Source organism: Bubalus bubalis, chromosome 1 (assembly GCF_019923935.1).
Source record: "Bubalus bubalis isolate 160015118507 breed Murrah chromosome 1, NDDB_SH_1, whole genome shotgun sequence".
NCBI classification, from domain to species: Eukaryota; Metazoa; Chordata; class Mammalia; order Artiodactyla; family Bovidae; genus Bubalus; species Bubalus bubalis.
This window is the reverse complement of record NC_059157.1, coordinates 118,419,471-118,447,375: the sequence shown is the minus strand read 5'-3', so window position 1 is coordinate 118,447,375 and position 27,905 is coordinate 118,419,471. Positions and strand designations below refer to the sequence as shown.

The 27,905-nt window shown below is 41.2% G+C and overlaps 1 protein-coding gene and 1 long non-coding RNA gene across 9 annotated transcripts in view; one reads left to right on the top strand and one right to left on the bottom strand.

The window, feature by feature from the left end:
• Window positions 1-11,771, bottom strand: part of ATP13A3 (ATPase 13A3) — an 80,818-nt gene extending 69,047 nt beyond the window's left edge. For 5 of the 8 annotated variants that reach the window (XM_044943424.2, XM_044943421.2, XM_044943436.2 and 2 more), the window contains exons 1-2: window positions 11,263-11,770; window positions 10,107-10,150 (exon numbers count right to left, since the gene is read on the bottom strand). The gene's annotated coding sequence lies outside the window, so the exon portion shown is untranslated. Of the gene's footprint in view, window positions 1-10,106; window positions 10,151-11,262 lie in introns of all 8 variants that reach the window. The other 3 variants (XM_025286248.3, XM_044943422.2, XM_025286252.3) reach the window with 2 other exon arrangements.
• A 60-nt stretch (window positions 11,772-11,831) lies between these two features.
• Window positions 11,832-13,741, top strand: LOC123333767. The gene is made up of 2 exons (XR_006551310.2): window positions 11,832-11,955; window positions 12,217-13,741. It is a non-coding gene; the product is annotated as an uncharacterized LOC123333767 (long non-coding RNA).
• Window positions 13,742-27,905: the final 14,164 nt, after the last annotated feature.

Below are 27,905 nucleotides of genomic sequence, written 5' to 3'. Positions count from 1 at the left end.
CTTCTGAAACAGAATATAAAAGTTTTGCACTTTTTTTTTTCCTTTGGGAGTGAGAATGGGTACTTACAAACAAAAAACCTAGTTGAAACAAATGAGAGTATTTTAAACACTCACAGAAGAAACTGTATAGCATGGGCATTTGATACAACAGAAACTGACAAATCAAGAGTTCTAATAACTATGTAAATAAATCAAATTGTTTGAGCCTAATTCCCAAACTAAAAGTTAGACTTTTAGGGTTAAGGGTTTAAATGGTACAAACTATTATGTATAGAGTGAGTTACAAGGATATATTGTACAAAATAGGGAATACAACCAATATTTTATGATAACTATAAATGAAGCCTAATCTTTAAAAATGTGAATCACTATTATTTTACACGTGTAACTTACATAATATTGTACATCAACTATACTTCAGTTTTAAAAAGTTACTTTATAGAGGTGCAGTAAAGGTTTTCATTAAGCCATATATACATGAATGCTTCTTCTATTTTAATGCAAATTAATAACTATTTCTTCTAAACTGTAATGCTTAGTCCAAATCCCTAATAGCTTGTTTGACATTTCAATCGGCAATTTAAAAGGTGGTCTTTGAAATCTAGACACATTAATTCTAAGGCTCATCTTTCACATTTGAGCACAGTTACAACTGGGATACAGCTTAGGTGTCACTGTTGCAGTTGACAGTTAACCCCAGCGATGCAGCCATCAGTGCATGCTCCTAGGACAGTGTTTATAGCTTTGTCATTTCAGCTGAGTGAAGTGCACTATTGCACTACAATGCTCAGTTTAAGTTGATGATTAAAAGTATTCCAAAAGACTACATTGTAGTTGAATATTAAAACATAAAGTGATCATTTGTGCAGAAAAGTATCAAAATAGAGAAGCAGGGTGGAAAGGAAGGACTAGGATTAGAAAGGGGCGGGGGCAGAGAAGAGTAGAGAGAGGAAAAAAAAAAGAGGGGTGAACAGGAGAACTTTCCAGAGAATTATACTTCTAAATCTTCAGTACGTTAAAGAGTCACACATGGACTACAGATTTGTTCATTTTTCTTATAACAACAAACTCTAAATAATTTTTCTTCATTAACTCAGCAGTTCACTTCAGGATTACTGTATTATGCTTGTAAGAATATAAAATTTACTCATGATCTATACTACAGTATGGCTCACATTTCATTCTTCCAAACATTATAAAGACTCAACCACAAAGAAGCACAAAATCACCAGGAAACCATCCTGTACAAAGAGTCCAATCCTGCAAATTTACAACTACAACTGACAGGCACTTGGATCAGCTTTTTTCAATTATGTGAATGTGGGAAACCCCACTTTACTCTTTTTTCTCCAATTTGAAATCTACCCAGGTTGACTCAGCACGGAAAGCAAGTATAAAGCCCTTTTATCTGCATTCAACGAATACTTCAATAATATGGAACTTTAAGTTTCTGTTGGAGAGGATAACGGCCTTACTCAAGGCACAACTATCACAGAAATCTAAACTTCCTTATTTCCTGTGGTCATTCTGTAATCCACTATTCAGGATTAAAGAAAAAAATCAATGTGTTTGGGTTCTACTGACTGACATTTGTAGAAGGATTTTTAGTTTACAAAATATTTTAACTATTTGATATTTGGCAAATCTAATACAGTTATGTAAAGTTTAAAAATAAAATAAAATTTATAAAAAAAAAAAAAAAAATTTTAACTAGCATTATCTACTTTCAGTTTTCAATCAATATTGTCTTTTAAAAACTGAAGGAAAATAATCTTCACTTAACTAAGATTAGCATTTTGCACTTTCCCTAGAAGGCCAAGCATGGAATGACTTTATATAGAAAAGCCTTACCAACAAATTAAGGGATGTCATGTAGATAGCACCATCCATTTTCCAAAAATTCATCTGAAAGCAACACATACTTGAAATGCATGCTTTCATATGGAAAACAGTGACTAAGTTCCCAAGACAGAGCACAAATGACCTTTCTACCTACCACAATGCAGCTGAATTCTACTTCCTATCATACTAGCCTGGGTCACGGGGCAGGCAGCCAGGTGACCAAGCCTCTACTTCCTCTGCCCACTTCTTAATTATTAATATTCCCCAAGCCTCCACTTCCTCTGCCCACTTCTTAGCCATTAATATTCTCTATGCTTCTGTCAGGGGCAAAGGGTGATACCACTGTCCCATCAACCATGGCAACCACCGATCAGTATTGTCAGCACTGCTCTCTCCCAGACCCACAGAGTCAAACATCTACTGACCACATTTTGCTAACACCAAAAAGGCTTGTTTCATGTTCCAAAAACCTGCTCTCCCACTTGCTGCCACCACTACTGGCTCCCCTCTACCCCTTTAACAGGTAAGATAGCCCTTGCCTCAAAAGCCATGCCAGGAATTTGGAAGTCACCCTAGACTCCTACCTATCCCACACCTTCTATATCCATCTGGGCTCTGTCTTATCATCTCTGCTTTTCTCATACCCACCTCCCCTATCTGCACAGGCATGCCTCAGCTCGGGTCCAGAGCCTTCTCCAGTCTCCCTCATTCAAATCAATAGAAGAACCAGATAGGATCATTTCTCTTTGTTTAAAATTTCCAGAGCTTCCTATTGTCTGCAGCAGCATATCCCAATTGATAAAAGTCCCTCCAAAATTTTAAAGGCATTGCCTGCTCATATAAATTGAAGAAAAGTACTGAATTAAACAAAGTGCAGCAGCCTTTTTACTAGCAAGTCTTTGGAAAGTTTACAACACAGTACTACTATGCTTGCCCTCCATGGGAAACTGGGGCAGAAGAGGCCCGACAGGGCTCCAAGACAAAGTCACAACTAATTGGAAGACAAAATCCTTCGGAACCTGGCCCTGCCTAGCTGTCAACATCCTCCTCCAGTCAACAATGGTTATTATTCACCTCCTACAAACCTTAATCCAGTCTATACAGAACACAGCTTGCAGTTCCTCTAAGAGCCCTACTGATTCCTCATTCCATTCCTTTATATAAGTTGTTCCTTCTGCAAAAAATGCCCTCCCCTACCTAACTTAGTCTGGCTGAAGACCTCCTGCTAGTCCTTCCAGACCATGGTCAACTACCTTCTCTAGGAAGCTCTGATGAATCTCTAAGAAATGAAATTTTTCTTTTTTAAAGTATGGAGCGGGCATTGTGGTTCTAGCACGCAGAGAGGCTGGCTCATGTAAGAGTCGAGAGTACATCTCACTGAGTTTCCCTGAAGGGTCTCCCCATCGTCATTTCACCCACTCCCGCCCAGGAGCAGCAGGGGTGCTGCCGGCAGCGGTAGATGGAGCTGGTGCTGTGGCAACCCCATGGATCACCCATTCTTCTTGGACTGAAAAGCTTTGTTTCTGTTTTAGAGACAATTTTTCATTATTATGGACAGAAAGTCTCCCAACATGTTCATCAATGAACTTAAAACAGCGCCTTTATCTTAACCAAGTATTAGTATCTTGAAATCTAACCCCAGACCAATTGTTTGATTTAGGGAAAGGCAAATTGAAAACACCAAGATTTTGCCAAAGTACTCTAATATTTCAAAATAAATCTAATAATATTACATTAGCATTCCAGCAAGAATCATTATGGTTGATCACTACTTCTTATTTCATAAAAAATCATTTGTTGGAATGTCATGTCCACACATGCCAAGTACGTGCTACATTCTGGAGATTACAAAGATTACATTTCTAACCTCAAGAAGCCAAATCTAGGTTAGACAAGTAAGTAAGCAAACATATCACACAAAGCGGTTGCATACCGCAGTGAAGTATGCATCACGGGAGCACTGAGAGAAGGGAGGGGCACAGGGAGGGAGGACAAGGCGTGAAGGGGACAGAGAAGTCTGCAGAGAAGAGCTAGCTCTCCCTTGATCTAAGACCTGATGCCCTGAGCGGTGAAGTTCATCAGGCAAACAAGCCATACAAAGACGGAAAACGAGAGAGGGATGGAATCCAAGTAGAGGAATTACCACATGCAGAAGTGCTAAGGTAAGAAATCTGAGAAAATGTCAGGGAATACACGTTGCCTGAACTAGCTGGAGCAGAGGATGGCCTCTGAGGAATGGTTGGAAATGGAGCTTTAAAAGACGGCACAGAATCAAATTATGATGAAAGACCTTGTTTGATAAAGTTATGGATTAACTTGTATGTAATGAAGCTTCTGAACTTTTCTCAACTCAAAGAGACCCAAGGCCATGAGGAGGGGCCCACATTCCCAAAGAATACAATGTGAATGGGGTGCAGTACAGCAGTTCTGAGTTCCCTTGCTAGACTGTGTACCTCTAAGAAGGCAGAACTCACTTATCAGTGTATACCCAACATTCAGTCCTGTGCTGGGCACCGACAGGATCTAACAAAGTATCCAATAGTTAGATATGCTAACACAAACTCAGGGCTCAACTAAGAAGCCCTAACCCAGCCTCCTTCCTTACTGCCTATAAAATCACAACTCTTATACACTACAGTAAGTGGTAATTGCCACAACTTTTAAAAGAACATACAGAAAGGTCACTTACTATGGGATGCAGAGAAAGGATCTGGGGAAAAAACACATTAAGATGCTTTTGAACCTGACAAAATTAAGCAGTTTTTCTATTCTTCTCACTAAAAACTGAACAGAAAATACCTGTGGATTATAACAAGTATATTTTCACATCAAAAGAACTCAGATAAAAATAGATTAAATAAATAAAATAAAAATAAGTAAATAACAAATAAATAAAAATAAGTAAATAACAAATAGATAAAATAAAAATCTATTTTAACTAAGAATTTGCTAGATTAGTCTTTCAAGTACTTAAGTGCTACTTAAGCCACCTGCCTGTAGTACTTTACATTTTACTTAGTAAACTGAATTATATTATGATAATTAGCAGTCAAGTAAGGACTCTGGTGCTTGGAGATATAATAAAAATAGTAAGGAAAAAATATTTGGTCCAAGAAGAACCAGTGACTCACATTTTAACGAAATCAATCCAAAGGCCACAGAAGTGAAACAAATGTCAAGCCCTCTTTTTAAAGAAAAGATGAAGACATACTTCACTAATCAGAATTTCTAAATAAGGGAACATAAAATCCTATTAAGAAAACATAATTAAACATATTTTTAAATTTTATAATGTAGCCAGGGAGAGGAAAAAGAAGGTAACAGTAATACAGAGGATAGGGGGGTGAAGAGTCTGAAGACACACCCAGGAACATCAAGATAAAAATATACATCAAATGTATAAGAGACACATGAAATTAACACTTTTTAGGATGTTGCTACCAAAGACACAAAATCATGGTATTTTTCCTATGAAAAGCCTGAATTAAACAGTATGTCATTATGGCCTGCTACTCTAGTTGAAAAAAGCAATCCTCAATCACAATCCATACACTCTCTCATCACACACACACACACACACACACACACACACGGCAGCTTGTTTTGACTATGTTAAATATTATTAAACTAACAATAGTAATTTAGCAATTACTGGGCCTCTTACCCTCAGAACTCTCTAGGTTTTATTATCTCCATTCAGCAAATGGAGAAACTAAAAACTACTTAACTACAGAGGTAGTTAAGCGATGAGGCTGGAATTCAAAATCTCTTATATGTATAAGGTTCTGAGATCACATTTTAACCAATATACCATGCCCTCTACTGGGGCATATGACTGTTAAATCTTTAGAGACCATGACATTTCTTTAAAGAATGGGGTCTTCTTACTGTGCTACCCCCAGAGTGATATTAAGTTCAAATACTTTAAGCTTCATGGAAAATATTACCAACTTACAATTGTTTCAAGATAATGCAAATCTTGCTCCCAGTAAGGTGACATTCACTCTTAAAAACACTGAAAGTAGCTGAATATCCACCTAAAATTACAAAAAGTACCAACAGTGCCCCAATAATCCCAACTTTATTCCTTAGCCCTTAATTATGCTAGTGTGTGGTATAAAACACCCAGTATAACCCTAGGGAAATAGATTTTCTTAAACACCTAATTTCTTTCTCTATTATTCACACGGTAGAATCACATCACATGTGGATTTAATTACATCAATCCAATTATCTGTGCTGCAAGAAAAAAGAAAAACACTCTAAATAACGGTGGTAGGATGCTTGCCCTCACATCCTGGTCCCAGAGTGCGCAGGCAATGGAGACTAACTCTGCTGTTCCTCAGTCGATCCAAAGTCCAGTCACCCGTCGAGATTACGACTCCAGAAAAAAAGTCACCTGTACTAACAGCTGGGGAAAACACTAGCTTTGAGAACTGAAAAACAGTACGTCGGTTAACCAGTTTTCAAACTGGTGCCTTCCTAAACCACTTTTTCATGGGTAATTTTGACTACACAGGATTTTACCTTAAATGAGAATTTAAGTCCAAAGCCCCTACATAAAACTGGATTTCACTTTACTCAGGTCTTCAGATCAGAAAGAATTAGGATCCAAAACACTTGTCTTTTATATAGCAGAGTAAGCTACTAACGTATTTTTCACCCTACTTCACAAGTGGGAAAAAGAGAGCAATAGGATGCTGTAAAGAAGCCACACTAAACACATGTGAGAGCTGTTCCATGACTTACTTTAAAATAAACTAAAAATGTAATAGAAGTCTGTCAAATGATCAAAAGCAATACTTTAAAGCTGGTTCTCAACGGAGAAAAAAAAACAAACCCACAAACATCCACCAAGCTTTGAGGTGTACCATTACTACACAGTTCAAACTAAAGACAGGGTGAAAAGAATACCCAAACAGAAAGCTTCTCCTTTACCAACATGCGGTCACTTACCTCTCCAGACATCAGTTTCCTTTTCTATAAAAAGAAGGGACTAATCTAAATAACCTTTGACTGTTCAACATTATTATTTTCTCATCTCATACCTCCTTATTTCAATGTCCAACTCATAAATCTTTTGTGAAAAAAATAAGAAAAAATAAGTAAGAGTCAATTAATCAAGTGTGCTAAGGTAGAACAGTTCTTCACTTCGCTATCAACAACAGTCAGAAATATTTTTATTTAAAATTTTTGAGAAAGATTATATAGACATCAGCAAGTTTCATATCATGTACTCAGGAAATTCTACTCTAACTCACTGTTCCTAGAAATTTTATTTCTAATCTAACTAGTATCTGACTGTCAAATGGCTTTTTTTTTTCAGGGGGAGGTGGGGGGTTGTGGAGGGCGTGGCTTGTGGGATCTTAGTCCCCCAACCAGGGACTGAACCCAGGCCCCTGGCAGTGGAAGCAGAGTCCTAACCACTGGAATGCCAGGCAATTCCCTCAACAGATTATTTAAAAGCAAGATCCATAGCAAGTAAGTGAAAGGGTTAACTAGACAGAAATTTTGATTAAGAGATTGATTACAACTGACTTCACACATCTCAGGTCACACGCAAAAAAGAGACTTCAAACAGAGTACTACTCCTTCCTGCATTCTCAGCTCATCCTAGTTTTAGTGGCCTTTGGTGACAGAAGGGGTGAAAGATGCATTTTCATCTGTAACTTCAAAGACACATGCCTCTGGGCAGCTCCATTCTCATAAATCTGCAAGAACTCTTCCCTTGGGGAGACACCTTATGGTACATTAAGTCCTTTTTAAATTTGGACAGTCTCTAAGTTTGTTATTTGAGTTAATGACTTACCATCTCACCTAGCAAAGGCCCCAATACAAGCCTTTGGGTTTAAGTATCATGAGGTCTGGTGTTAGGAAAGTTCTCTCTGGAGAGTTGGTCTATGGAAACTCTTCAGCATTCCACATCCTTGACTTTCCTCACTCTCAGACATTTGACACCTGGCCAACTCTCCTTTTCCTTCAATCCACTTTTTTCCTTTCTTACTGAAGATCAAAAAGTAATTTCAACTCACCATTTTAACAGTGATCGTTTCTTCCAATTACCATTTATTCATGACATTTCACATTATCTCTCTGTTTAATCTTACTAATACAAATGTTTTTATCTCAATTTTATAATTACTAGTTACCATTAATTTCCCTTGTGGCTTCCCTTGTGGCTCAGCTGGTAAAGAATCTGCCTGCAATGTGGGAGACCTGGGTTCAATCCCTGGGTTGGGAAGACCCCCTGGAGAAGGGAAAGGCTACTCACTGCAGTATTCTGGCCTAGAGAATTCCATGGACTGTATAGTCCATGGGGTTGCAAAGAGTCGGACATGACTGAATGACTTTCACTTCACCATTAATTCAACATATTCTACCCTATAAATGATACTGACTTTTCTCCAGATTAAAAAGCTTAGAACCTTTTATTTTTTAACCTGAATGTTAAAATATGTGGCCCAATTCTGATCCTCTCTTATTCCTCTACTCTCAACAAATGAAGATTAAAGACACTATCACACACACACAAAAAAGACGCTAACTATCATTTCCTTGCACATTACCTGGACTAGTTAAATGGGTCAATTAGAATACAGTTTGATAACTACAGATTTACTCTCTCCAACAAACCAGTGCTCTTCATTTCACACAGAAAAACTATGTTCCAAAACCAAAGACTAAATCTCATCAGCTAACTCTTAGATCCAGATTGAACCAGATGAGCTATCTAGCACATTCAGAACACATTCCATCACTGGAACAAACCTGAATATGTATCAAGTAGATCTCAGACATCAGACTGTGTTCCTTTAGCATACCACTGACAGTTGTTTTAAGAATGTTGTTTTCAGTAAGTGATAAGCTGCTAACTCCTATTCAATTTAAGATCCATTCACAAGGTCATCCGCTTAGATTACCCCATATACCAGTGAACAGAAACCAGCTTTAAATGAACCAAGTAATCAATATCATTACGAAATTCTATTTCTGTCTCCTAAGATTTTAGAAATTACAACCCTCATTGTCATTCACAGGCATGAAGTTCCCACTTCCACCATCACCTAGACCAGTGGGAAAAGTTACAAAAGAAAGACAGAATTTCACAGGATGCCCCATATCACTCATCACTGCCCATTTCCTAGGACTGCCATCAATTTTAGCAATAAAGTATATTCACATCTTGAAACTTTATATTCACAGTGGTTACAAAACCACCATACTAAACAAGCACAGCCAGATTCAGTATATAGAATGGAAGGGGCAAAAAAACTATTTACTACGTGCCAGGAAGAGTGCTCTTTCCTTTACATATGCTCTCAGCAGGTCCTCAAAACTGTGATGTAAGTACTAGTATTCTCCTTTGTTAATAAAACAAGAAAGAAAAAGAAGAACAGGGAAGTTAAGCAAAGGAACAGTATGATAATTTTAATAACTAGAACTACCCCAAATAAAGCTTCCTGGACAAAGAACTCAGCCCTCTTACTACATAATTTGAACACGGAGTCAAAGTAACGACTGTCAACTTTATTTTCAAAAGAAATTGCTACTTAATATTTTTATTATAACTACACTACTTAGGATTTAAAGCAACCAGGATCAACATTTTTCCTACTCAATTCTCTGATCAAAAACAGGCTTTGTTGTTCTAATGTTCAAAAATCTCACTTAGCTGTCTCACCCTCACCTGATCTAATGGTGGGTAATGCAAAAACAAGGACAGTAGCAAAAGTAAACTTGCATGACAGTGATTAATAATAGGCCCACTATTTCAAGCAACTGCCTTTAAAAGGGGTTGCTAAACCACAATGGGATGCTCACAAACTTTTATTTTGGCAACTATAGCCTATTCTGCAAAGCAACAATCCTAAGAATACCACATATATTCCAGTGAAACAAAATTAATACGTGTGCTGAATTCTAAGCAAAGGCAGAGCATTTTTAACTAGGTAATCACTCTTCAAAAGACAATCAAATCAGATTAGCAGCAGTCTTCAGAAAAGTGTTCATTTTGCAATAATCTTAAATGTTCCTGCATTTCTCAAAGATTTAAAAAAATTCTAACTTCCTGACTCAGAGATCCAAACTAGCCATTACATACACAAATGTTCTACTCATTTAGTTTGGAATCATGTGCAGGAAACCTAGGTTTGTGTTTCTAGGTTTACAACCCCATACCCATTCATTTTGCACTAATATAACCACTAAATATAGCTCTAAAACACTGATGATTAAAAGTAGTTAATTATGTGAGTGATTCATACCTCCTATGTCCAGACACTAAAATCCAAGGATGTTTTTGTCAGATCTATAGGAAAAGGAATGATAAACACCTGTTACAAAAGCTTTCCAAATTCGGAAGGTCTGAATTTTTGTCAATCCCCAATCACTGGTGGTGCTGGAGAAGACTCTTCAAAGTCCCTTGGACAGCAAGGAGATCAAACCAGTCAATCCTAAAAGAAATCAACCCTGAATACTCATTGGAAGGACCGATGCTGAAGAAGCTCCAATAGTTTGGTCACCTGATGCGAAGAGCCGACTCATTGGGAAAGATTCTGACGCTGGGATAGAAGGCAGAAGAAGAGGGCGACAGAGGATGAGATGGTTGGATGGCATCACCCGTTCAATGGACATGAATTTGGGCAAATTTCGAGACGGTGAGGGACACGGAGGCCTGGAATGCCGCAGTCCATGGGGTCGCAAAGAATCGGACACGACTTGATGACCGAACAACAACAAAATCAGATTCCCTCGGCTCCCCACGCCCGCAAAAGAAAAAGAAAAAAACCAGGTCACACATCCATCAGAACCTAACTTTTCGGAAGACGTGGGGAGAAGGAAAAGCTATAAAGAGAGCGGTCACGTAACTACTGGAGGAAAGGGCCCTTAGGTGTTTCTAGAGTCGAAGTGAGAGGCCCTTGGCAAGTTGTTAAGTCACTTTTCCCCTCTGGGCCTCACTCGGCTTAATGCGGTGACTGGCAAGGCTATTACTCCGTGATTCCTCAGTAAGCACCCAAGCAAACCCATCAAGCTCCCTGCCAATACTGCTACCTTCGATCTCACCATCTCCATGACTTTCTAAAAGCGCTGGACCACCTCGCCATCTCACTCTCAAACCCCAACACACCTGCCTCCCCAACTAGCGGCGTGTCCTATCCAGGCCTTCACACCCACAACGTGGAGCCCTTCTTCTCGCCGCACCTGTCCCAGACAATCAGCAGTCTCAGCGCTCCCCTCCTCACTCTACACACACCTTCCCCGAAAAATGATGCCCAATTCCGGCCCGAGGAGGCCGACCTGGTGCCCGCCACCCCCAACAATACCACTCACCTCTTCCAACCTCCCACATCACCACCACCACCCGCTCCACGCCCCGTTCACCCTGCCCTCCGCCGTCACGGGGAAGCTGGAGCCACTCACCTGGCGCCTCGGCGCCGTCTCCCGGGCGGCCTCCCGTCCGGAGCTGCCAAAGGGCCGTGTGGGGCCGGAGCCGGGCTCGCAGCTGTAGCCGCCGCCGCCGCCGCCGCTTCACCTCAGCCCAGCCCCATCGCCCTCGGCCGGCGCGGGCGGCCGCGGGTCGCTCGAGCTCGAGGAGCCGCCGCCGCCGCGCGCTGCGGCTCCGGGTGAGGGGAGGGAGGCGCCGCGGCGGGGCCCGGGCCGAGCCGGGCGCTGGGGCGTCCGCGCTCTCCTCCTCTGCGCCCGCGGCGGCTGCGTGCAGCCGGAGCAGGGCGAGAACAAGGGCGGGCGACAGGGGGAGGTAGGCAGGGGAGGGGGGCGTTCTGCACTCCGAAACTGCCTCTCGCAGCCAGCGACGAAGCGAACCCCCCTCCCCTCAGCGGTGGCGCCTGGATCACGCTGCGGGGAGAGCCAGCGAGCGGACAGGGGAGCGCGCGCTGCTAGCTCGGGACTCCCGCGCCGGATGTGAGGTCACGTGCTTGCCTCATCCAGCGCGAAGGGCGGAGGGGCGCAGAGGGTACGCTGGGAGGGGCGGGGCCGGAGTGGGCGGGGGCGATGGCCAGGTCCCGCCCACATCTTCCCCTTTAGTCCCCCTTCCCGAGACCAGAGCAGAAAAGAAAGAGGGAGGAAGAACGCTGCTGAGGAGCTGTGTGTTGGGTAGGTTACTAACGCAGGACGGCATTTTTTTTTTTTTTTTTTTGGCGGGAGGAGGTGATATTTGCCATCTTGGCCGCCGTGCAAAGACCAGATTACAGTCCAAATCCTCATTTTATGAACAGGGAAACCGAGTTGTAGTGAGGGGCCTAGCCTGACTTGCCCAGAGTCAAGGTCACAGAGGTAGCTTGTACAAGAATGATGGAGAGGAGGTCAGATCCTGGCTCGGCTCGCAGTTCCTTAACATTACACTCCCCCTTGCAGAAACCAAAAACTATAGATCGCATTTAACAACCGACTCAGCGGTGCCCAGCCTTGGGAGGAGGACTAGAAGGCGTACCCAAGAGAAAGCTCCCACGCGCCCACTACACCTCCTCCAGTGATAGGGATTTTCTTCCGACAGCGCTGGATGCAAATTAAATACTTCCCCTAGCAGAAGATTTATCTCGGGGCACAGAGATGAACAAATCTTCCGGCCGGGTGTGCAAATCGCAAGTTCGATTTTCGTGGCGTCCCTTGGGCGACCCGCACAAGGAGCGCACTCAGCCACCTGCTGCCTCGGGCTCCGGCCATCTTTTCGCCCTGAGACTCTTGCCCGCGCCCTTTAGGCCCTGCCATCACTGTTAGTGTCATTCACCTCGCGGCCAACAGAACTCCCATCTGCAGGGGTGGAAGTACGGAAGAGACTCCCGACCTCTGGTGCACCGCCCTTGGGAGCTATCAGGCTCTGGCTCCTGGCACATGATCCTGCAAGTCGGGGGTTGCTACCCTTGATCCACAACACGTGGTGACACCTCATCTGAGACAGCACATACCCATGACATCGATGTCACCTCACCAGGAGCCAGGAACACGCTGCTCCTGGGCCTCTACGTCACGTGAAGCGGGACAGTTTACGCGCACTTTCTCGTACCGCGTGGTGTGGCGCACACTGTACCCAGATGGATCTATAGCCCTCTCTGTAGCCCATGGGATCAGTCTCACCGTCTGTTTCCTCCCTCAAATGAATAAATGAGATAAGGAGTGTGGTAGTTGTTGGGCAAACTATAAGAAGCTGTCTTGGTGGGGTTGAGCCCATAAAGCTTCCTTCCTCACCTCTCACTGCTCCTTGGATCCTTGCTCTTTTCCCTCGGCCATTAAACAAGCTTAGCTCCTAAAAACAAAACTATGGCGCCCAACCTCCGCTCCAAGTGCCCTCTCCAGTTAGCCTCCAAGGGCTCCACTCCCTCTCATGACCTCTTAAACAGTGGTCTCTCTGCTGTCTCCACTTCCTCATTTCTCCGCACTGGGCATTCCAGCTTCCCCTCTTCTCCCCAACACACACCCTTCCTCATCCTGCTTGGGTAAGAGAACCCCTGAGTTTCATTCTCCCAAATCTTAGTAGGTATTCTGCAGGCATTCTCTTTCTGGGTCTCTCTGCTACATTTGACAATTCAGATGACCCCCACCTTCCGGAATCTCAACATTCTCTTGGTTTGCGGAAGAGTATACTCTTCCAGTTCTCACATCTCAGTAAATAAGGCCTCTGCCTCCTTGGGCGGCATCCTTAAGTGCCACTAATTGTGAGTCTCCACCTTATATGCAAGACTCCAAACCCACAGTTCTTCTCATTCTACTCTTAGGAGATCACCTCCAAATTCACGTTGCAATTACCCAATCAGCAATTGCAGCCCAGACCTCTTCCACAAGAGTTAGACCCAAATATCCAACTGCCTGCCAGGAAGCTCTAACTAGATATCATAGGGGTGCCTCAAACTCAGCTTGTCCAAAACTAAACTTGCCCTCTGCCTTCAAAGCAGCCCTTCCCTCAGCTGTTGGCACCAGCATCCACAGCCATCAGAATTAGAAATTTGAGAATGAATGTGTTTTTATTTTATTTTGGCCTTGCAGCAGGGCATGCGGCCTGACCAGGGATGGAACCTGGCCACCCATCCTGCTTCTTCCCCCTGCAGTGGAAAGCAAAGTCTTACCCACTGAACTATTAGAAAAGTCCAAGTGTGAGTCATTATTGATTCAGCCCCTTGTCTTATCCAATCATCTAGTCATTTCTATTTCACCTCCTTAATAAGCCTCAAATCTCTACCTGCATTTCCACTGGCAAACATTCCAGTCATCCTTTCCAACCTGAACTATTACAGTAGCCTCCTAACAATCTCTTCAGACAAATTCATCCTCCACTCAGCCTCCAGAGTGAACTATCTAAAACACAAACGTATCTAAAAGTCAAGTGGGCCTTAGAAAGCATCACTGCGAACAAAGCTAGTGGAGGTGATGGAATTCCAGTTGAGCTATTTCAAATCCTGAAAGATGATGCTGTGAAAGTGCTGCACTCTATATGCCAGCAAATTTGGAAAACTCAGCAGTGGCCACAGGACTGGAAAAGGTCAGTTTTCATTCCAATCCCAAAGAAAGGCAACGCCAAAGAATGATCAAACTACCACACAATTGCACTCATCTCACATGCTAGTAAAGTAATGCTTAAAATTCTCCAAGCCAGGCTTCAGCAATATGTGAACCGTGAACTTCCTGATGTTCAAGCTGGTTTTAGAAAAGGCAGAGGAACCAGAGATCAAATGGCCAACATCCGCTGGATCATGGAAAAAGCAAGAGAGTTCCGGAAAAACATCTATTTCTGCTTTATTGACTATGCCAAAGCCTTTGACTGTGTGGATCACAATAAACTGTGGAAAATTCTGAAAGAGATGGGAATACCAGACCACCTGACCTGGCTCTTGAGAAATCTGTATGCAGGTCAGGAAGCAACAGTTAGAACTGGACATGTAACAACAGACTGGTTCCAAATAGGAAAAGGAGTATGTCAAGGCTGTATATTTTCACCCTGCTTATTTAACTTATATGCAGAGTACATCATGAGAAATACTGGACTGGAAGAAACACAAGCTGGAATCAAGATTGCCGGGAGAAATATCAATAACCTCAGATATGCAGATGACACCACCCTTATGGCAGAAAGTGAAGAGGAACTCAAAAGCCTCTTGATGAAAGTGAAAGTGGAGAGTGAAAAAGTTGGCTTAAAGCTCAACATTCAGAAAACGAAGATCATGGCATCTGGTCCCATCACTTCATGGGAAATAGATGGGGAAACAGTGGAAACAGTGTCAGACTTTATTTTCTGGGGCTCCAAAATCACTGCAGATGGTGACTGCAGCCATGAAATTAAAAGATGCTTACTCCTTGGAAGGAAAGTTATGACCAACCTAGATAGCATATTGAAAAGCAGAGACATTACTTTGCCAACAAAGGTCCGTCTAGTCAAGGCTATGGTTTTTCCTGTGGTCATGTATGGATGTGAGAGTTGGGCCATGAAGGAGGCTGAGCACCGAAGAATTGATGCTTTTGAACTGTGGTGTTGGAGAAGACTCTTGAGAGTCCCTTGGACTGCAGGGAGATCCAACCAGTCCATTCTGGAGGAGATCAGCCCTGGGATTTCTTTGGAAGAAATGATGCTAAAGCTGAAACTCCAGTACTTTGGCCACCTCATGTGAAGAGTTGACTCATTGGAAAAGACTCTGATGCTGGGAGGGATTGGGGGCAGGAGGAGAAGGGGACGACAGAAGATGAGATGGCTGGATGGCATCACTGAGTCGATGGACGTGAGTCTGAGTGAACTCTGGGAGTTGGTGATGGACAGGGAGGCCTGGTGTGCTGCGATTCATGGGGTCGCAAAGAGTTGGACACGACTGAGCAACTGAACTGAACTGAACTGATCTAATCTAAAATCCTGCAGGAGTTCCCCCTGGTGTCTTGCTGTTACATGTATCTCCAAGGAACCCAACAGGAACTTGTCAATGCACTCTTGCCTTTAAAAGACCACAGAGAGGTCCAAACTTCAAGAAACAGCCAACATCCCCAAAGTAAGGCAACACATAGCCAAACAAGAAAAAGCTATAGGAAGAAAAAGGGCAATTGAATATTTCAAACAGTTTTCTGTTACAGATGTTCTGGGTAGGAAAGAAGAGAATTTGGACACTGATGGGAGGAGCTCCTGAGTCACTGGGAAAAGCTTGAGCATGTTTATAGGTTAAGGGGAAAGATAAGCTAGAAAAGGAGAAGCCAAAGATGAAGAGAAAGGGAGTGGAGTGAAGCTTGAAAAGTTCTGGAAGGCTGGCTGGTTCTTGGCCCAAGATAATTCTGGGCCTGCACTTCTGTTCCTGCTGAGCCCAGCCCTTCCCTCCTCTAATCCTACTCATTCCTTGAGACCCAACCTCCAATCACAACTCCAAATAAGTAACAGTTCTCCATGTGTGCATGTGCTTAATCACTCAGTCATTTGGTAAGCTCTCACTTCACTTTCCACCCTTATTCTCCATTGTCTTCCCCTCTTACATCATCTTACCTTTCTAGTTCATTGAAAAGAAAAAAAAATTGTAGACCATCAAGAGGGAACACCCACAAATCTATGCATTCACCCACACCGGCATGGAGTATCTCCTTCACTCACCTTTTTGCAGAGGGGCAGACAGTGCCTCCTTCCAAGAGCTCTAACCCTTTGTAAGTATAGTCCTGGGCCTCCCAAAGGTCACTGCTATTGCCAACTCCAGTGGATACTTTTCAGTCTTTATCTCTCAGCCCTCTCAGCAACTTTATCTCCCATTCTTGAAACACTTTAATCTCGATGTCTCTTTGCTATTTCCTCATCCCTCTTTGTGTGTATCATTTCAGACTCTTGTGGCTACTGCCTCTGTCTCACCTCTAAATGGTGTTGCTCCCCAAGGCTCAATCCAGGGCCTGTTTTTCTGTTTGTACAGTCTGTTTGGATGTGTTGTTGGATTTTGGTCTTTGTTTTGGTTTGCTTTGGTTTTGTCATCTATGGACCTTTACAAAACTTGTGGATGGGCTTTGGGAGGTCTATAAATTCCTTAAACTTGAATGAAAACAAATACTTTTAAAGGAAGAAGTAGAGCTTCTATCAGCTTTTCAAAGTCATCTGGAACCCCCCAGAAGGATAAGAGCACTTATCTATATTTGCTCCCCCAAATGATATAAATCACCATGGTGATAGCTATCATCTGTATGTACATTTATAACATAATGATATATATATGTATCTGTAGCCCAGGTCTCACTTCAGAATCCCTGGGCCATATGTCCATGAGCCATATGTCACATAATGTCTCAGTAGTACCTCATCAATTCACTCATCCAAAACTCAACTCTTGCCCTTCTTCCCCAAACCAGACATTCACCTAGGCTTTCTGGTCTGGTGGCACTGTTACCTAACCAGCTCCACAAACCAGAAACCTAGGGGTCATTCTTTCCAATTCATTATCAAATCCACTACAAATCCTTTCATATCTCACCATCTCTACTTCCACTAGAATAATTCAAGCCACCTGCATCTCTCACCTGGAACTACTGCCTTACCCTCCAACTGATTTTTCGAATTTCATCCTTGTTGTTGTTCAGTTGCCAAGTTGTGTCTCTTTGTGATTCCATGGACTGCAGCATGCCAAGCTTCCTTGTCTTCCACTATCTCCCACAGTTTGCTCAAATTTATGTCCCTGAGGTCCATGATGCTATCTAACCATCTCATCTTCTGCCATCCTCTTCTCCTTCCGCCTTTTGTTTTTCCCAGTGTCAGGGTCTTTTCCAATGAGTTGGCTCTTCACATCAGGAAGGCCTGCCCTCCCAGAAACCATTTCATTCTTACCCATTTCCAATCCCATTCTTACACAACAGCAAAGTGAATTACTATGTGTGACTTGGAGCATAGCTTCTGATAAACATTTTCAATTGCTCCTTATTTCACTGAAAATAAAATGTGAACGTCTTTGACCTACAAAGTCCAGTGTTGGATGTGGCCTGCCCAACATTACACCTTTCCTGGCACTCCTGTCTTTCACCTTCCTCCCAGCCTAGATCTTTCCCCACTTCACCTCATTCTAATCACAAGCCTTCTTTCAGTTCTTCAAACAGATTGCACTTTCCTGCCCTCAGGGGCTTTGCACAACCATTTGTTTCTCTCTTTCCCTTGTTTCCTTGCTTGGCTAACTCTCGCAAATTCAGCTCTTGGCTTAAATGTGTGTACATCAGTTCTTGATAAAGGCCTTCCCTAACTATTCGTTCTTTCCTTTATTTTCTGATGCCCTCCATTTATTTTCTTTATAACCATCATCCCAATTTTAATTACCTGTGAGTTTATGTATGTATTTAACACTATCTCCCCCACCAGATTTCAACTCTGTAAAGATGAGGACTTATTACGGTGCCAGAATTTTTCTAGAAGGGGCTTAAAAGTAGTAGTCTTTTTGAGAGAGGAAATGGTTTGTCTTGAGGCTATGTTTGCATGGCACTTTACTTAAGACTGAAAAAGTTATCAGTTTTCCATGTTTATAAAGGGCAAAGGAGTTTAGGAATTAAGGGGAAGGGACACAGAAAGCATTTCCCCTGCCCTCCCAAGAAGCCATCTCTTTGTGCTGCTGAGTTGGTTTGGTTTATCACTACAGATCTAGCACTAGATGAAGCCTTGCGTGGCCTTCCCAGGTGGCACTCATGCTGCTGCTAAGTCGCTTCAGTGGTGTCTGACTTTGGCGACCCTATGGACCATAGCCCGCCAGGCTCCTCTGTCCATGGGATTCTCCAGACAAGAATACTAGAGTGGGTTTTCATGCCCTCCTCCAGGGGATCTTCCCAACCCAGGGATTGATTACCACCTGGTACTAGTGGTAAAGAACCTGTCTGCCAATGCCAGAGACATAAGAGACAGGTTCAATCCCTGAGTTGGGAAGATCCCCTGGAGGAGGCCATGGCAACCCACTCTGGTATTCTTGCCTGGAGAATCCATGGACAGAGGTGTCTGGTGGGCTATGGTCCATAGGGTTGCAGAGAGTCGAACATGACTGAAGCGACTGAGCACACACTCGTGAAGCCTGACATATGGTAGACTGTCAAATGTTGTCAAATGTGAATGAATGAATTTACAGTCTCAAACACCATCTCTGTTAAATGCCTTTCCTGACTCTCAGGCTAAGGATACCTATTCTGTTCATCTTTTCCACTGCATTTACAATCTTGAATAAGTACCTTGTTTGGTGTCTGTCTTCCATTAGTCTATGTTGCATTTATGTTTTTGCTTTTACAATTCTAACTACTTTCATATGGTATTTGATCATTACAGCAATACCAACACTAAAAGCTGTAGCTACTAATATCTATATTTTTTATAGATGAATAAATGGAGGTAGCTTTATATGTATCATTTCATTTAATCATTGGAATAATTCAGAAAGTAGGTACTATCATCATCTCAATGTTTACAGATGAAACTGAGGAAAGCTTAAAATTTCATTTTACAGAGTAGGAAAAGATACTATTAATAAATAACTCTCTTAAAGTCACAGAACTAATAAACAACACACAGCCTGCATTCAACATAGGAAGCTTGGCTCCAGGGTCAAACTCTTGATCAGTACAACCAAATGAAGCTGTAGGGATCCAGCCTCTGGGATCCAAACCCTTTGGATTATCTGTTTAAGCACCCAGATCCTGACTTTTCATGAGCAGGTACCCAACTCATCCATCCTTAGCACCTAGATCAGATCACATCAGTCGCTCAGTCGTGTCCGACACTTTGTGACCCCATGAATTGCAGCACACCAGGCCTCCCTGTCCATCACCAACTCCCAGAGTTCACTCAGACTCACATCCATCGAGTCAGTGATGCCATCCAGCCATCTCATCTTTTGTCGTCCCCTTCTCCTCCTGCCCCCAATCCCTCCCAGCATCAGAGTCTTTTCCAATGAGTCAACTCTTTGCATGAGGTGGCCAAAGTACTGGAGTTTCAGCTTTAGCATCATTCCTTCCAAAGAAATCCCAGGGCTGATCTCCTTCAGAATGGACTGATTGGATCTCCCTGCAGTCCAAGGGACTCTCAAGAGTCTTCTCCAACACCACAGTTCAAAAGCATCAATTCTTCGGTGCTCAGCCTCCTTCACAGCCCAACTCTCACATCCATACATGACCACAGGAAAAAACCATAGCCTTGACTAGACGGACCTTTGTTGGCAAAGGAATGTCTCTGCTTTTCAATATGCTATCTAGGTTGGTCATAACTTTCCTTCCAAGGAGTAAGCGTCTTTTAATTTCATGGCTGCAGTCACCATCTGCAGTGATTTTGGAGCCCCAGAAAATAAAGTCTGACACTGTTTCCACTGTTTCCCCATCTATTTCCCATGAAGTGATGGGACCGGATGCCATGATCTTCGTTTTCTGAATGTTGAGCTTTAAGCCAACTTTTTCACTCTCCACTTTCACTTTCATCAAGAGGCTTTTGAGTTCCTCTTCACTGTCTGCCATAAGGGTGGTGTCATCTGCATATCTGAGGTTATTGATATTTCTCCCGGCAATCTTGATTCCAGCTTGTATTTCTTCCAGTCCAGTATTTCTCATGATGTACTCTGCATATAAGTTAAATAAACAGGGTGACAATATACAGCCTTGACGTACTCCTTTTCCTATTTGGAACCAGTCTGTTGTTCCATGTCCAGTTCTAACTGTTGCTTCCTGACCTGCATACAGATTTCTCAAGAGGCAGATCAGGTGGTCTGGTATTCCCATCTCTTTCAGAATTTTCCACAGTTTATTGTGATCCACACAGTCAAAGGCTTTGGCATAGTCAATAAAGCAGAAATAGATGTTTTTCCGGAACTCTCTTGCTTTTTCCATGATCCAGCGGATGTTGGCCATTTGATCTCTGGTTCCTCTGCCTTTTCTAAAACCAGCTTGAACATCAGGAAGTTCACGGCTCACATATTGCTGAAGCCTGGCTTGGAGAATTTTAAGCATTACTTTACTAGCATGTGAGATGAGTGCAATTGTGCGGTAGTTTGATCATTCTTTGGCATTGCCTTTCTTTGGGATTGGTATGAAAACTGACCTTTTCCAGTCCTGTGGCCACTGCTGAGTTTTCCAAATTTGCTGGCATATAGAGTGCAGCACTTTCACAGCATCATCTTTCAGGATTTGGAATAGCTCAACTGGAATTCCATCACCTCCACTAGCTTTGTTCATAGTGATACTTTCTAAGGCCCACTTGACTTCACATTCCAGGATGTCTGTAAGGTCAGTGATCACACCATCGTGATTATCTGGGTCGTGAAGATCTTTTTTGTACAATTCTTCTGTGTATTCTTGCCATCTCTTCTTAATATCTTCTGCTTCTGTTAGGTCCATACCATTTCTGTCCTTTATCGAGCCCATCTTTGCCTGAAATGTTCCTTTGGTATCTCTGATTTTCTTGAAGAGATCTCTAGTCTTTCCCATTCTGTTGTTTTCCTCTGTTTCTTTGCATTGATCGCTGAGGAAGGCTTTCTTATCTCTTCTTGCTATTCTTTGGAACTCTGTATTCAGATGCTTATATCTTTCCTTTTCTCCTTTGCTTTTCGCTTCTCTTCTTTTCACAACTATTTGTAAGCTATTAGCACCTATGTAGGACCCAGTTCATGATGGTACTCAGTAATAAATATACTAAGTAAATGAATAACAAATTTTCAATGATTTTCACAATCACAATGCAAACTAACAATGAAATGACTAAGCTTCCCAGCTTTATAGAGAAGAAAAGTGTGGTTCACAAGTTCATAAGAGGAAGCGATTTGGCTTACTGGCCTTCTGGCTAATTCCAGCCTCTTTGGGATTTCTTCTGCTGCTTCCACAAAAGGCTAGAGGATGATTTTGAGGAAGGGCTACACCTTAGGAAAAACTAAAAAAGAAAAAACAATTGCAAAAATGCCATAGCACTCACTGCCTTTCCTATGAAAACTGACCATTAAAGTACTTTATGGTGTTCACCTAACAAGCTGTCTATTTCCTTTAGTTCCTCCTAAGTCGTTTTGTCCCTATTTAGCTTGAACCACACATGCCTCTGTGTTTGTGTGTGTGTGTGTGTGTGTGTGTGTGTGTATTGGAACAAGAAGAGGAGGAGAGCTGTGAGTCAGATGTCTAAAAATCAGGGTCCAGAGGCCACCACAGACTTGTTTCTGTTGCTAAGCAAAGCATGTAATCTTTTCTGTCTCTGCCACAAGACAGAAAGCCAGGGATCTGCATTCTTCTCAGGCCACGGTGCCCTAGGATATGGTGGGTCACGTGCCACTGAATGTAGTTTACAAACTCACTGTTCACACCATAGGACCCATACTTGGAGGAGTGCTCACTGCTGGCATGTAGCCCATCACATGCTAGTGAACCAGTACCCCTGGAGGAAAAAAGCCCTGATTTGTGGCACCTGCCAATTTCGTGGTGTCAGTATTCCCACCACAGCCATATTCCAGCTATCAACAGTAAACACAGCTCACAAAATTCCTGAAAATGTAGCAATCTGCTCTAATGAGCCAACACAAATCAGTGCCAGCACACTACTGCTTATAGTACCTCCTTGCATGGATAGGGAGAGGAGAAATACAAGCTAAGCTGTTCCTGGGAATTTCCCTGTGGTGGGATATAATGATTTCACCTCTGATGACAAAAAAGAGCAATTGTACTGGAGATGGGAAAACTAGGTTCTAATCTTAACCTTCTTAGAAGTAACATATTTATTTCTTAAAATTTAAATTTTAATAGGAATATTATTACCTACTTCACAGGATGGTTGGTTATCTAACAAACACTTATAAAGCACTTGGTTATCTAATGAGCACTTATAAAGCACTTACTATCAGCTAAGCACTATTTAATCCCTTACACATTAACTTATTTCATCTTCATAACAACAGTTTATAATCCAAGCTATGGTCTTTTCAGTAGTCATGTATGGATGTGAGAATTGGACCATAAAGAAGGCTGAGCACTGAAGAACTGATGCTTTCACACTGTGGTGCTGGAGAAAGACTCTTGAGAGTCCCTTGGACAGCAAGGAGATCAATCAATCCTAAAGGAAATCAACCCTGAATATTCATTGAAAGGACTGATATTGAAGCTGAAGGTCCAATACTTTGGCCACTTGTTACAAAGAGCTGACTCATTGGAAAAGACCCTGAAGCTGGGAAAGATAGAAGACAAAACAAAAGAAGAGGGCAACAGAAGATAAGATGATTAGATAGCACCACCAACTCAGTGGACATGAATTTGAGCAAACTCTGGGAGATAGTGAAGGACAGGAAAGCCTGGCCTGCTGCAGTTCACAAAGAGGTGAACACAACTTAGCGACGGAACAAAAACACCTATTATCAACGGAGAGATGTGAAAGACCAAGGCACAGAGAAGTTAACTAAGTTCTCTAAGGTCACACAACTAGCAGTAGTGCCAGGATTTGAACCTGGCTCCAAAGTCTGTGCTCTTACACTTTAGGGCCCCAAATCAAAGCAGCTGCCTGATTTTATAAACAGAGTTTTATTGGACCACAACCATGTCTGTTTATTTACATAAATAAACATGTTTGTTTATGTAAATTTTACATAAATAAACATAAATCTGCTTTTGTGCTACAACAGCAGAATTGAGTAGTTGTGACAGAGACCATATGACCACAAAGCCCAAAATATTTATAATATCTGGCCCTTTACTGAAAAGGTTGGCTGATCCCTGCTCTATGGTATCCTGCCTATTTATATGGGGAGAGACAATGATTTTCATTAAGAACCTAGTAACTCCTAAGATCAAACTGGTTCTGAAATTGTTTTCTGAGCCAGTAAGACGAGTGAAAAATAATGTCAGGTTTGTCATTGTACCTGTTATTTGCACCATAACAGTAAGGTGTAAACTTTAGTAACAAATGAGCCATGGTAACAATTATTAGTAGAAACATATACCTGATGTCATGGGATCCCAACCTCACAGAACTGGAATTAATTCAGAAATTGTTCATCGCAACCTTGACTCTCCACCTTGAACTACCATATTGGGTTTCTGAAGTTAATGCCGTAAATCCTCCATGATCATCCTTCAAGCCCTACATGATGATTCCCAATATGTGTACAACAGAGCAAAGTCACCTCCTTTATGGGGCTCAGGTGCCAGGCTCACACCTGTCATTCTGTCCCCAAGGCAGCTTCTCCACGTGGCTGTTTCAGATGCCAAGCAGAGAAACTCCTGAACGCCTGTCATTCACTGGCCTCTTGGACAGTCGTTAAAAACTTCCCCTGCCTTTGCAACTACTTCCTGTGAGCCTCTCAGGGGCTACTAGTCACTCGTGACCTATTTTCAGAGCTGATAGTTCTGGCTTCCAAAGCGAACGAGGAACAAGTGCAGCTACAGGTGATTGTTTCCTTTACGCTCCAGGCAGCAGAAAAGAATTGCTCAGTGAAGGTGAAAGGACCAGCATAGGTCAGCTGGGTGGGAATGATTGCCTCACTCAAGTCAATAGATTTTCATCCTGCTATAAACTATGGGTTCATAACTCAAGATCACTAGAAGGCTGTTTATTATCGTCTGTTTGCTGAAGACAGTTGCTTCTTTATAGTTATAAAGAAAAAGAACCCTTTTTGTTTTGTTTGCTTTTCTTGTTTTTCTTCTTTTCTCAAAAGAAAAAATACCTCTACCAAACTGGCAAATTAAGACAATACTGTACTGATTGAGCTACTGTATGGAAGTCCCATTACCAAAGAATTTCTTTCAGGAACATTTCAAAAGTAAGTTGATCCAAAAGACAACTCCACCATGAGGTTACCTGGAGCCTAATCCAGGCTAGAAAGCAGAGTCCAAACAGCTCAAGGTTTTGCAAATTCCACAGCAGCTGCAGGCACAAAATGAAATAAAACAAGGCGTTAAGGTGGAAAACATCAGAAACATCTCACTATTTCCTTATTGTTTTTGACACTGGACTCTTTAAATATAAATTGTTTACATTGCCCACAAAGAACACCAAAGTGAAACCTCTTGGAGTTTTACTAACAATTCCGTTTATAATTTTTTAACCTTATATGATTTCTTTAGGATACCTTTAAATACATTTATGAACTTAGTTTCATTTTTAAAATATAAATGAAGTCTCAGGACCTTAAAGATCTCAAGTATTCCTTCAAGGGAATATTCCTTTGGGTGTCTGAAACACTTGATTTTATCTCTCCATTAGAAATTGTGTGTTCCTACAATTAAAATTCATGCTCAGTCTCACTCTCCTTCATACCAATTCAAATATTCACAGACTTATTGCAAGCTCCAAAAGAGAAGGTACAGTCATATTCACCTTTTTAATCCCCCACATGTGACTATAGTAGCAGGTAGTAAATATTGTTATTGTTGCTATGTAACCTTCATGAAGACAAACTTTCTCTATTTTGTTCATTCCTATAACCCCAGCAACTAGAACAATAAACGCTGGGTCGTAGCCTCTCAATAGAGTTTGAATAGATTAGCCTACAGCCTTAATAAATGTAGTAGAAGGAGTTTTAGAATTTTTAACTTTTTAAAAGTTTTATTAAATCCGGCCTTCCTTATAAAAGTCAATAATCAATCAGAGAAGTAGAATCAGTAGAAGATATCTGTTAAGAGATTTACTGCAAAGAATTGGCCTACACGATCATGGGGACTGACTAGACAAGGCTGATATCCGTAGGGCAGATCATCAGTAAAGGTAGGCTGGAACACTCAGGTGGATTTCTTCTTCTCTAGACAAGAGTCAGCCCTGCTCTTAGAACCTTTCAACTGATTCAACCAGTTGATCATCTTAGATAACCTCCCTACTGAAAGTCAACAAAGGACTTTAATCATATCTACAAAATACCTTTGTAGCAATACCTTGATCTATGCTTGACTGAGTATCTGGGGACTCTAGTCAAATTGACACATTAAAAAAGACCATCATATCCATCAAATTCCTATTTTGGAACTTTGAAAGTGACTCCTTCCATTTATGTGTTTATTTCTTTATCTTATTTTGTGTAAGAAGGAATAATCCTATATGTATCAAGTTTCTTTAGAAATGTTCACATCATCTGCTCAAGATGTTTCAATAATAGAAACCTAATAACAAATTAGCTGGGTAAATTAAAGGACCAGCGTGCCCTTGCAAAGACATTTCTCCTCTATTAACTCATATAAGAATTTGAAACAGAGAAAATGCTTACATAGAGATGGTCACTCAGATATCATTCATAATGGAGAAAAATGGTGGAAGAGAAAACCTAAAGATAGTAAAATTGGAATGTAATTTATAGCACATCCACATGATGGAATATTATGTAAACATTTAATAGTATATTTACAAAATAAAATAATAAAGATTAAAATGACAATAAATTGAATAGAGAATAAGAAATCATTACAGAAAACTGATGTCCCAAAACTTAATTCTTGGAAAAACTTGACAACATTGACAAATCTTTATCTAGATAATTAAGAATATTTTTAAATATTTTGATAATTTGAGAATCAAGAATATCAAGAATTACCAAAATCAAGAATAAAAAAGAGAATATCATCACCTATATTATAAAAACCAAAAGATTTATAAAGGAATACTATGAATAATTATAGTATTCAACAAATTAGATACCTAAACAAAATGGGTTCATTTCTAGAAAGATGCAAACTATCAAAACTGACTCAAGCAGAAATGAAAATGAGTAGACCTGTAACAAAGAGATTGAATTAGTTATTTTTTAAAGTTTCCACAAAGAAAAGCCTAGGACCAGATGACCTCACCAACAAAGTATATAAACATTTAAATAAAGAAAATATCAATTCTTCACATACTGTTCCAAAAAATAAAATAGAAGCAAACATTTCCTAACTCAGTCTATGAGGCCAGCATTAACCTAATAAGCAAAGCCAGACAGAGACATTGCAAGAAACTACAGACCAACATTCCTTATAAATATAGACACAAGTGTCTTTGAACTACTAGAAAAACAAGTCCAAAAATATGTAAAAAGGATTTTATACCATCACCAACTAATATTTATCCCAGGAATATAGAGGTTGATCATACACATGAAAATCAATAAATATAATACACCATGTTGAAGGCAAAAGGAGAAAGGGGCAGCAGAGGATCAGAAGGTTAAACAGCATCACAGACTCAATATGGACATGAATTTAAGCAAACTCTGGGAGATAGTAGACGATAGAGGAGGCTGGTATTCTAGGCTAGGGCAGTTCATGGGGTCGCGTAGTTGGCCACGACTTAGTCACTAAATAACAACAACAGCAATACACCATGTTAGATATAAAGAACAAAAACCACATGATCTTCCCAACAGATGCAGAAATTTTTGACAAAGTTCAGTACCCTTTCATAATAAAAATTTGCCAAAGTTCATAGCATCATTCATAACAATCATAAAGTGGAAACAATCCAAATGCCCATCAATTGATGAATGAGCATTCCATAAGATGGAATATCGTTTGGCAATAAAAAGATTGAATAAGCAAATCCACAGAGACAGGAATGTAGACTAATGTTTTTCAGGGGTGACAGAGATTCAGGGGTATGAAGAGGTAACTGCTAATGAGTACAGGGTTTCCTTTTGGAGTAATGAAGATATTCTGAAGTTAGATGATGAGGACAGTTATAGAGTTCTATGAATATGCCACAAGCCACTGACTTGCATGCTTTAAAGCAGTGATTTTTATCGTATGTGAAAAATATCTCAATAAAGATATTTTTTTAAACAGTATATTTACAAAAAGTTTTTAAAAAGATAATAAGGGCTCCAGGCCATGGTTCAGTTGTGCCTTTACTTAGACCTTATATCCCTCCAGGTATCATAATCTAATTCAGTAATCATATTAGACCAACAGAAGGCTTCAAATGGAATGATATTAATCCAGTGCCTCTCAGAATTACCCTGAAGGCATTTCATCTGAATATTTTCTGCATAGCTTTTATCTAAGTTCCTGTTATAAATAGCCATATGGAACTAACTTTTGCATTTTTTGCATGAATACTGAAAACATTACCCTTCGCATTATCAGGTCATTTATTGCTACCATATTATAAAATACTTTATGAAAATAACATTTTACAATTTATATTAGGAAAAGCAATGTCCTTTAGG